We start from the raw sequence: 9,967 nt of genomic DNA, 5'->3' as shown, positions 1-9,967 counted from the left end.
TGTGTTTTCCCCCCTTTCTTTCCTCCTCTTTCCATTCTCTCATTTCATTCTAATGAGTGACTTAGGAAATTTCACTTCTATCTTACAAATGAAATGACTGAGCAGAAAGAAGAAAATATAGCATGGTCATGATTGACTAGCTAAAAGAAGAGATAGAATTTAAACTAAATACTATATAATATATTTTCTATGTATCATGCTTCCTATTAATTTTAATACCAGCACTGATGCCTGCATTGCACTCTTGCTTTGCTTTTTAACTAGTTACTAGAATTCTACCACTTGAACCACACCTCCACTTCTGTCTTTACATGTCGGAAATAAGAGTCTGATGTGTTTGTCTGCATTGGATGGCTTTGAACTGTAACCTTCAGTTTCCTGAATCTAGAATTAAAAGCATGAGCCATCAGTGCCTATAGCTTCATTTCTATTCTTTTTCAATGGAGGGACTAGCAAGAAAAGACTGAGAAGAATGATTTGAGTTCTCTCTTGATTTCATATTCTAGTGTTATTTCAGTTTATTTCATTGAGAAACAGAATAAGCAACAAAATCCTGCTTCCATAATTTGTATGAAAATCAGACAAAAATCAGACATCAAATTAACCAGGCAATACCCGATTAACCAAGTTAAGAACTAAAGTTCATCTTTGTATGTGGTAAGGTTGAGAACAAGAGCAGGATAGACATCTGAAATTCAAATCTACTGGTACCATTTAACAGTTGCATATTTGGGGCTAGTAGTTTAATTCCCCTGATTGTCAGTTTCTCTTCCATTAAGGAGATTGTAACACCCACAGTATTAATCTGAACCATGAGTGTATCATGCATAAACCATCCCTCCTTCCTCTACTACATCTTTCTTCCTTCTCCCTTTGAAATTTTTGTCTAGCTATTTGTACAGTCTTCCCAGATATCTTCAAAGGGCTGGCTTACAAACCTCTCCTGTTGTTAGATTTTTAACTCACTGACTGATTCTGTGCTACCCAGTTTCTTTCACCTTTCTTTTCCCAAATATCAACCACACCAGCTCTTGTCCTCGAGAACAATTCAGTGTGTCTCCTCCTTAATGGAGGGAAAGAAGAATGTGAAAATTTGCCAAACTCAAAGGAGTTGTAGAAGAGAGACTTGGGGGCCCAGAAAGATGTGAAGGGCCGAACTGCTCTTCAGAGTGGAATGAGTTCATGTAGAGTCATCCAATGACTCATTTTGATCTTTCCTTATGTCCTCAGCATCAGGAAAAATTCCAGGAAACCAGTTTCTGGATCAACATAGGATATCGTAATCAGAGGACGGCACCTCATTGTTCATGTCCCTTCAAGTACTGGGGTGTTTTCCTTCTTACACTTTGTTAAATGTGGTTTTAATCAGTTATGACCACTAAAAAAAGTCAAGCTTTAGGGTGTTTTTAATTTTCTTTTTCTTTCTCGTTCTTGTGATTTCTATGTCTAAAGCGCTTTGCAAGAACCTATGGGACTGGGGCTGGGGATATGGCCTAGTGGCAAGAGAGCTTGCCTCATATACATGAGGCCCTGGGTTCAATTCCCCAGCACCACATATACAGAAACCGGCCAGAAGTGGTGCTGTGGCTCAAGTGGTAGAGTGCTAGCCTTGAGCAAAAGGAAGCCAGGGACAGTGCTCAGGCCCTGAGTTCAAGGCCCAGGACTGGCCAAGAAAAAAGAACCTATGGGAGATGACTTTGAAACCTCCAAAATGCAAATGAGCAAATGGAAAGCAAGCATGCTGTGTGTTACAAGTTGGCTATATGCATCACTTCTCAAACAGGCAATGTGTCCACAGATGCCAAAAGAGACAGAGGCTGTATATGCACTCACCCAGCCCCTAACTAGAGTCCTAACCCTCCATTCCTGGCTCTCCACCCAGTTCCCAATTGCCAGAAAGTTCTGAATGTGTGTACCTCAGCGCTTTCCCAAGACCGTTCTTCATTCCATTTGTTTCTGTTTCCCTGTGTAAATGCTGACTTTATGATACTGTTCAAAAGTCTCATAGGAATAGTTTTCTACTTCTTTATGATATTTGCATGATCACTCTGCTCTTGTTTTGTCCAAGTAATGATGCCCTCCCCACCCTTAAAGCCCTGCTCAGAATTGCTTGTTAGAAAACCCTCTTTGATTTCTGTGACTAAATAACTTGCCTTTCATAAGGAGTTTTGAAGCCGCTGACACAAGATGGATGAGCTACTGTGTACAAACTATCTATATTGTCTGCATTATTAGATTATGATGAATGGACTATGGACTATTAGACTATGACAATGGAAACAGGATTTCATTTGTCTCTATGTCCTCATAGTAATCTGAATGAACCCTGTTAAAGAACTCGAAACGACAAAGCAATAATTACCAAAAAAAAAAAGAGCACATATGTGACAACTCACTACTAATAACTTCTCAGGTAACTTTGGGGAACTTATTTAACTTTTGAAAGCCTCAGGTTTCTCACTGATAAAATCAGAGGAAAAATAAGACCTAACTCATGATATTGTTTTTTGGATCACCTAAGAAAATGCCAGCAAAGGACAGCATAATTTTTGGCAAACCATTATACCTACTATAAATACTCATCTTTGTCCTGTGCAAATGTTTCAAAGATGACTGAAGGGTGGACATGGGACACAACGGTTCTAACAAGATTAGCCGATGCCAGAATTTTGCCTTACACACCATTGACACAGGAATAACTCTGAGGCTTTGAGTTGTTCATTAAGACAATATTAAAATTATTTTAACCTTTGGTGGTTGCCAGAGCCAGACATACTAGGGAGCTGAGGTTTGCCACAATGAGCCATGTCCTCCCACGTATCCCCATGTCTGGCAGAGCCATGGGGGGGCCTAGGCTAGTGGCCAAGGGAACATTTTCCTCACTCAAACCTGTACAGTGACGTGTGTTCTGGAAGCTGAAAGAAAGCTTCAGCTGTTTGGCTCTTTTAGTGACATGGAGTCTCCCAGCTTAAAAATAGTTACACCCACCTACCTGACTCTAAAAATCTGCTCTGTAGTTCAGTCCAAGTCAGTCTGATGTTTTTTTATCCCAGGGAGAAGAAGACACCTCTGAATTCCATTCCTTAATATACTGGTGGAGACTACATCAGAGCCACCATGGATGGATCCCAGGTGCCTCTTAAAACCAAGAACACAATCTCACTGAGTTTTCCATGTTGCAAGGTGAATTCAAGTCTCCCCTCAACATGATAGTCTCCCATTACTGAAGGAGTCTAGAGTTAACTAATCATGGAATCAGATGTCTCTACTTTTATAGTGGTTGTCCTTTCTCTTTCAATGTCTGTATTTGCCTTCAAGACTTTTCAATCCACATTACAGACACTTTTCATATTGTAATGTCAGCTATTTATTCACATTGTATTTCAGTAATGTTACATCAGCCACGTGCCCACTATGTAAAGTCTGAAAATACTGAAAGGTACCTGGGTTTTTCAATATTCAGTTTTGCATTCCAAATTCCTTTGTTTGTTCCTTAAGGTTTCTAGACTGATAGTTATGCTTATAATTGGTCTCAAAGTGAATATTCATGATCAGATGCAGAGTTTGCAGTCTATAAGGCACAAGTGCACTCTATGAAAAATAAAGAAAGTCACTGTGCATAGGAATAGAAAGGAAAAACATAGTGGTACAAATTAGAATGGTTTCCCAACTTGTAGCAACTATACCAGTGTTTGTGTTGTTTCCTTCTCATCTTGGAGAAGACTTTCAACGATTCCTTACCTTCCCCAATTCCTACCTCTTTCCCATCAAATATAAGCACTACAGAGGGCAGGCCACTAAGTTCAATGACTTCTCCAAAACTAAGAAAATTTGGATCAAAATCAGAATCCTAATGATTGATTTAGAATGTGAGCACTGGTGTTAGCCCAGCCAATCAAAACTTTTTGTTGTCCTTTATTTTTTCCCAACTGAAGCCAGGATGGAGAAGTTTTCTTCTCTTATTAGGTCTAAAACTAGGAAGATTTGATCCTGAAAGTTACTAGAGGCTTCAGAGAAACTATTCTTCTGGTTTTCCTAATGTAACATCTTTCCCTGTTTAAACCGAATGAATTCACATTGATTTTCTTTCTCTGCCCCCTCTCCCCCCAAATGGCATAGGCAGACAGGACTAAGAATTGAATCAGGAGTTCATTTCACTTAGCATCATCTTATGTGTTCAGAAATGAATTCCATGTTATGGAAACGATTGTTATATCACAGTTGTAACTACTTTCAATATCCCATCTGTATCTGTAGCTTCTATTATTGATGATGTTCTTGTATCACCTTCCTGGGGTTGTACCTACACTATCTCTGTAATCTTATCTGAGTATATTGGAAACCGTGTATACTGGTATTAGAAGTAGGAAATTGAAAGGGAATACCAAAATTGAGAGACACAGGATAAAAAAAGACAAATAACTACAAAAGCAATACTTGCAAAACTGTTTGGTGTAAGTGAACTGAACACCTCAGGGGGGGAAAGGGAAGGGGGGAGGAGAGAGGGGGGTATGAGGGACAAGGTAACAAACAGTACAAGAAATGTATCCAATGCCTAATGTATGAAACTGTAACCTCTCTGTACATCAGTTTGGTAATAAAAAATTTGAAAAACAAAAACAAAGCCAAAAACAAAATCCTTCAAAATGAAGGGTATAAAACAAAGGAGTTTGATTAGTCACTTAGGAAAGCTGCAAAGAAAGAAATTAGCCCTGCCAAACTTAAAATATTTTTATTTCTGTGGCTTCACTTTCATCTTTGTATAGAAGAAATATTCAACATCAAAAAAAAAAGAATTGAATCAGGAAAGTTTGTGGTCATATGGTAAGTTTTATATTAGCAAAGGCAGGGAGATGTATGGGACTAAGGAGATTGACATATTTAGAAGTCTTAGAGGAATCCAAGAACTGGAACTGGATCAAAGATAATTTCCAGAATATCTCAAATGGCTAGTGTGAACATGAGAAATTCATTTCTTTTCTTTATCTAGTCACTATTCATCCCTGATAGAGTTCTCTGATCACTGGGGCCTGCGGTAATACCACATCTGCTTCAGGCTTTTGTGGTTTGATCCTGTACTTACACTTGCAGGAGTCAACTCCATTGAGATATGTTCTGAGATTCACACTTCCCCTTTTCTATTCCTTCTTAGGAACATGTTTGTGTATTTGTTGTTGTTTTGAATATTGAAGAGCGGAGGTTGGGGGCTTATGGCCTTATTTTTGTAGGTGGTCTCTCTACTGCTGAGATGTGTTTCCAACCTATTTTGCACTGGTTATTGAAATAAGAGGTGAGATGTGATTTTACTTCCCACCGAGGTCTATGTCTGGATAGTGATCTGTCTATTTTATGCAAACCTGGGATGGGAGGTTTGCTAGCATATCCAGCTTTCCTCTGGTGAGATAATCTCATAATTTTTTCTCCTGGGCTGATTTGAATCCACAATCATCCCAATCTTAGTTTTCCACATGGCTTAGGAGAATGGAAGTGTGCTCCTGTGCCCATTTGTAAGTTGAGATAGAGGGGTCTCATGAACTTTTATGATAGGGCCAGAGGCAAACTGTGATCTTCCCATTCTTAGCTTCCCAAGTAGCTAGGATTATAGGTATGAGCCACCAGCTTCCAGCTGATTTGTGTATTTCTGTTGCACCTGTTTCCTCACTGCTTGCTCTTCTATATAGACTCACATAGTCACATTCATAACACATTTTCAACAGTGAATTATATGACTTACTAAATGTCATGCTCTGTTCTGCCATCTTGTAGAAATTGTCATTTTAATTGAAAGATTTCTTTAAAAAATATTAGTTTCTTCTCATTGAGAAGAAAACTCGGATCTCAATATGAGTTAAGTGGCTTATTCTAAGAGACTTTTCAGGAAGGATCTAGATGTTTCTTCTCTCAGGGGACTCAATGATACTCTGTGCTCTGTATCCTATGTTACATGTAGTTTCCTACTAAGACACCACAAAAAAACTCTAAGTGCAATTCTCCATCTTGGATGTTTACTGTTTTCGTTCCTGGGTCTGCTGTTACAATTGGCCATATAACAATGTGCTAAAAACAACAGAAAATGATTCCTTCATAGATCAGGAGCCAAGTCGTTTGAAATCAAGGTGTCTACAAGAATTGATTCCTTCTGTAGACTCTGGGGAAGGGTGCACTCCATGACTCAATCCTAGCCCTCATAGCTTCTAGGGATCTTGGGCTGTTCCTTCACTTTAGAAGCATCCTTCTGATTGGTGCCTTTGAGTTACTACATCCTTCCTCTCTGGATGTCTGAATCTGCTTTTTGTCTCATTTAACAGCATTTGATATCAGGATATGGACCATCTTAACCTCAAGTAGTCTTATCTCTAGATACTTACCTTAATTATCTGTACAATTCTTTAATCCTGGGTAATTAAAAATATTTAGAAGTTAGTCAAATACTAAGGCTCCAGTGAATACAAGGATCTACTTTTCAATCCATTATACAAACTGCTCATTACCTGTGCCTACCTTACCTCGTACTTTAGTGTCAATTCTCTTTAGAAATTACTCCATCTTGAAAGGCTTACTTTGGTCTCAGTCTGTACACACTGCCTTCCCTTTGTGCCCTAACAGAGTACCATGTTCCTTCCTATGATGGGAATAAGCATCCTACATCTCCTTTACTCTCCTCTTCCCTCTTGCAGTTTGGATTTTCTTTGAGAGTAAGGACTCTGCTTTCTCATTCACCTTCCTGGGCTCTAAATATTGAAATGCTATTCTGCAGGAGATTGACCCAGGATAGTTCTTTGTCATGGTTTTTAAGAGAATCAAGTTATTTTCTTTTTAATGAATTTCTTCTTGGGACGTGTCAGATAGCAGGCACCAGAACCAACCGTAATAATGTTTTCAGAAAATCTTTAACAATGATGAGTCATTAGCAGGTGTATCCACGAAAGGTATCTAATGTCACCTGGTATGGGCTGAATTGTGTCACCTCTCACAAATTCACAGATTGAAATCCCATCCCCTCTCTATCTCAGACTGTGACTGTATGTCAAGATAGAAGTTTGAGCAGGTTAGTAGGCTAGAGGAACTCATTAAGGAGGCTCGACACCCAACATGACTGATGTCATGTTACTGACAAGGACACATGGAAGGCCATATGAAGACACTTGAGGAAGCTGACCATCTATAAGAATTCTGAATTATAAGACTCAATAGAATACATCTTGATCCAAGGCTACTAGGCTCTAAAGTTATAAGAAAATATATCTCAGTTACTTAAGCCACTCAGAGCCTATAGCCCATTGTTTTAAAAAAGGGTAAACACTAACAAATGAATATCATATCCAAGAGGACAATGAAGGATTTGGAGTTGGAATAGTTTTCTTACTTGTTGGGTAAGATATGTAACCCCTCTGAGTCTTGTCTAGGAAATAGAAATAAGAGATTATTCTTTCAAGCTTTGTGAAAGTCCTATAGCATCAGTTATGCATGCATCTATTTATTCCATGGTCATGTACAGAGTGCTGACTCTGTGACCGTGACTGTTTCAGGCACTGACTACAGAGCACTAAACACAACAGACAGAACCACCATTCATGTGCCAGTCACAATCAAAGCAAGGGAGTAAACAAAAATAAAACACCAAGCAACAGAAAGTGTGACAATAGAAGTCAAGCTGGGCTGGGTTAGAACACCACTGGGTGCTTCTTGAGTTGATTCACTGTTGAAAAATTGTCATGTATGTGATCCTCATTAACAGCAATTAACAGTACCCTCAGGCCAAACAGACAGTTCTTCTTTGAACAAAGCAAGCAGAAAAGTTCTGTGCTTGCTAGTCACACTCTCTCACTTCTGTGTTAATATTTCACAGCTTACAGAGAAGGCTTACAGGAGGCATCTTACTAAATCCTATGACAGCCCCAAGAAGTGTGGCTTCAGATCACAGCTCCTATTTTCTAGGTGTGTGGATAGAGGAGTCCAGGAATTAATTGACATACCTAATATCAATGACCCACCAAGGACAGAACTGGGATCCATGCCAGGAGGGTTCCATTATTATTGTTGCTATTAATGTTTTTTATTTTTATTGCAATGTAGTGTGAAATTCACATCACTAGTGTTAAGTAAGCAAGAAAAAGTATTTTGGAAAACGTCCATATGGTTATTTGTTTGGTATGGATGCATCTGTTTTGAGGTGTTGGGAAGAAAGAGATCCAGTTTCATTTAAGGAACAGAAAATCCTGTCAAGACAACACTAGATCCAGTCACCTACTAATAAAAAAAACAGGCAGAGATAGGACTGGTGCCATTATCTGTTTGATCCCATGCTTCTTGCCAAGCTTGAGTCACAGGCTATCTCCTTGCAATTTGGGGCCTTGGGATTCACTTTGGGATTCTTTCTACCACACTCCATCACAAACACAACTGTTTCTCATCATGGTAATAGTATTGTACTATTGATAGGGCTCTAAGGCAACATTTTGCAAACCCCTGTATTCTCTTTTTAACAGCTGACAAGGCCTGGGGACTTGTCCTTCCTCCTCAGGAGGCCATGGGTTCCTTAACATAGGAACAACTCCACCTTATGACTAATACCCCCAGGTTTAGCATGTAGTAGACATTCAGCTTTTCAACAAAAAGATTTTTCAGGTTTCAGTGAACTCATGTGTCAAGGAAGAATGTAAAGAAGACTGTAAAGAATATATGGTTCTAAGTTGTGCTGGTAAAGGAATCCATTGAGACTTCTTTATCTTCTTCAAATAGACTTAACTGAACACCAAGAGCTCTCTCTGCAATGACTTCATTTTCATTCCTATATGAATATGTGGTTGGAACACATTGTGTAAGAAGGTAATGGAAGCCAGGTACTGGTAGCTTATACCTGTAATCCTAGCTTCTCCGGAGGATGATATCTGAGGATGACAGTTCAAAGCAAGCTCGGGCAGGAAAGTCCAATTAGCCACAAGAAAACCAGAAGTGTCCCTGTGACCCAAAGTGGTTGAGCCCTAGCCTTGAATGAAAGAGCTCAGAGTCAGCCTTCAGGCCCCCAGACCCTAAATTCAAGCCTGATGGCTGACCAAAAATAAAAATAAAAATATAAAAGAATGTAATTCAAATAATATTGGCTCAAAACCACAAAATGAGCTATTTTGTGCAATCAAGTTAAATGCTAAAGTTGACTGATGGGTTATTCAATTTGCTTCTGCTTACTCCTTCACAGGAATTACCTGGGTGACTCTAGGGATGTTAGAGGGACTGAAAATGTGTGATTAAGGGTACAGTGTCCCTCTCATGCCTCTCATGAACATGTCTGGGCCACCATTCCTGAGAAGGAATCCTCAAACATTCAATGTCCTCATACACAGGCACCTGAACAAACACCTCAGTGCTTTAAGAGCTAAAAGAGTGTCCCATGTTAAAGAGCAACTCTTCCCCAACAATTTTCCATCTGTCCTTGTCCTCGTCCTCCAGTCCATTCCTCTTCCTGAGGACAGGTCACCGGAATGTAGCTGGAGTAGTCAGGTCTGAGGATCTTGTTTCCTTCAAAGGAAAACTCAATTTCTCTCCACAAATTGTGCCGAAAAAAGACTGGACATCCCACTTGGTTGGGTTGATGAACCTGTGGAAAAGGATGTATCGCTTCATAAGAAAAACCAGAAAGAAACTCTGTCTTTGTCTCTGTACCACAGAACATTGGTTTTACACAAATGTTTCTTCCTACTTTCCTTTCATCTACATCTTTGTCTTTCAGAAGTCCCTTTTCTATCTTCCTTCTCTATCCAGTGGTTGGACCTATGCTAATTCCTGCCATGAAGAACCCTAGGCATATAATATTATTTTTCCTCTAAATGCTTTTCTTGCGAGGACCATTATCTCTCCATTTTCTTCCCCTACTATGTCTGAAATCCTAGTTTAAAACATTACTTGCCTCATTACCTATAAATCCCTTCTTCAATGTCCCCTATAAATAGCATGAAATATAACTTAT

The sequence above is a fragment of the Perognathus longimembris genome, chromosome 1, assembly GCF_023159225.1.
Source record: "Perognathus longimembris pacificus isolate PPM17 chromosome 1, ASM2315922v1, whole genome shotgun sequence".
In the NCBI taxonomy this organism is placed as follows: domain Eukaryota; kingdom Metazoa; phylum Chordata; class Mammalia; order Rodentia; family Heteromyidae; genus Perognathus; species Perognathus longimembris.
This window is presented reverse-complemented; position numbering follows the sequence as displayed.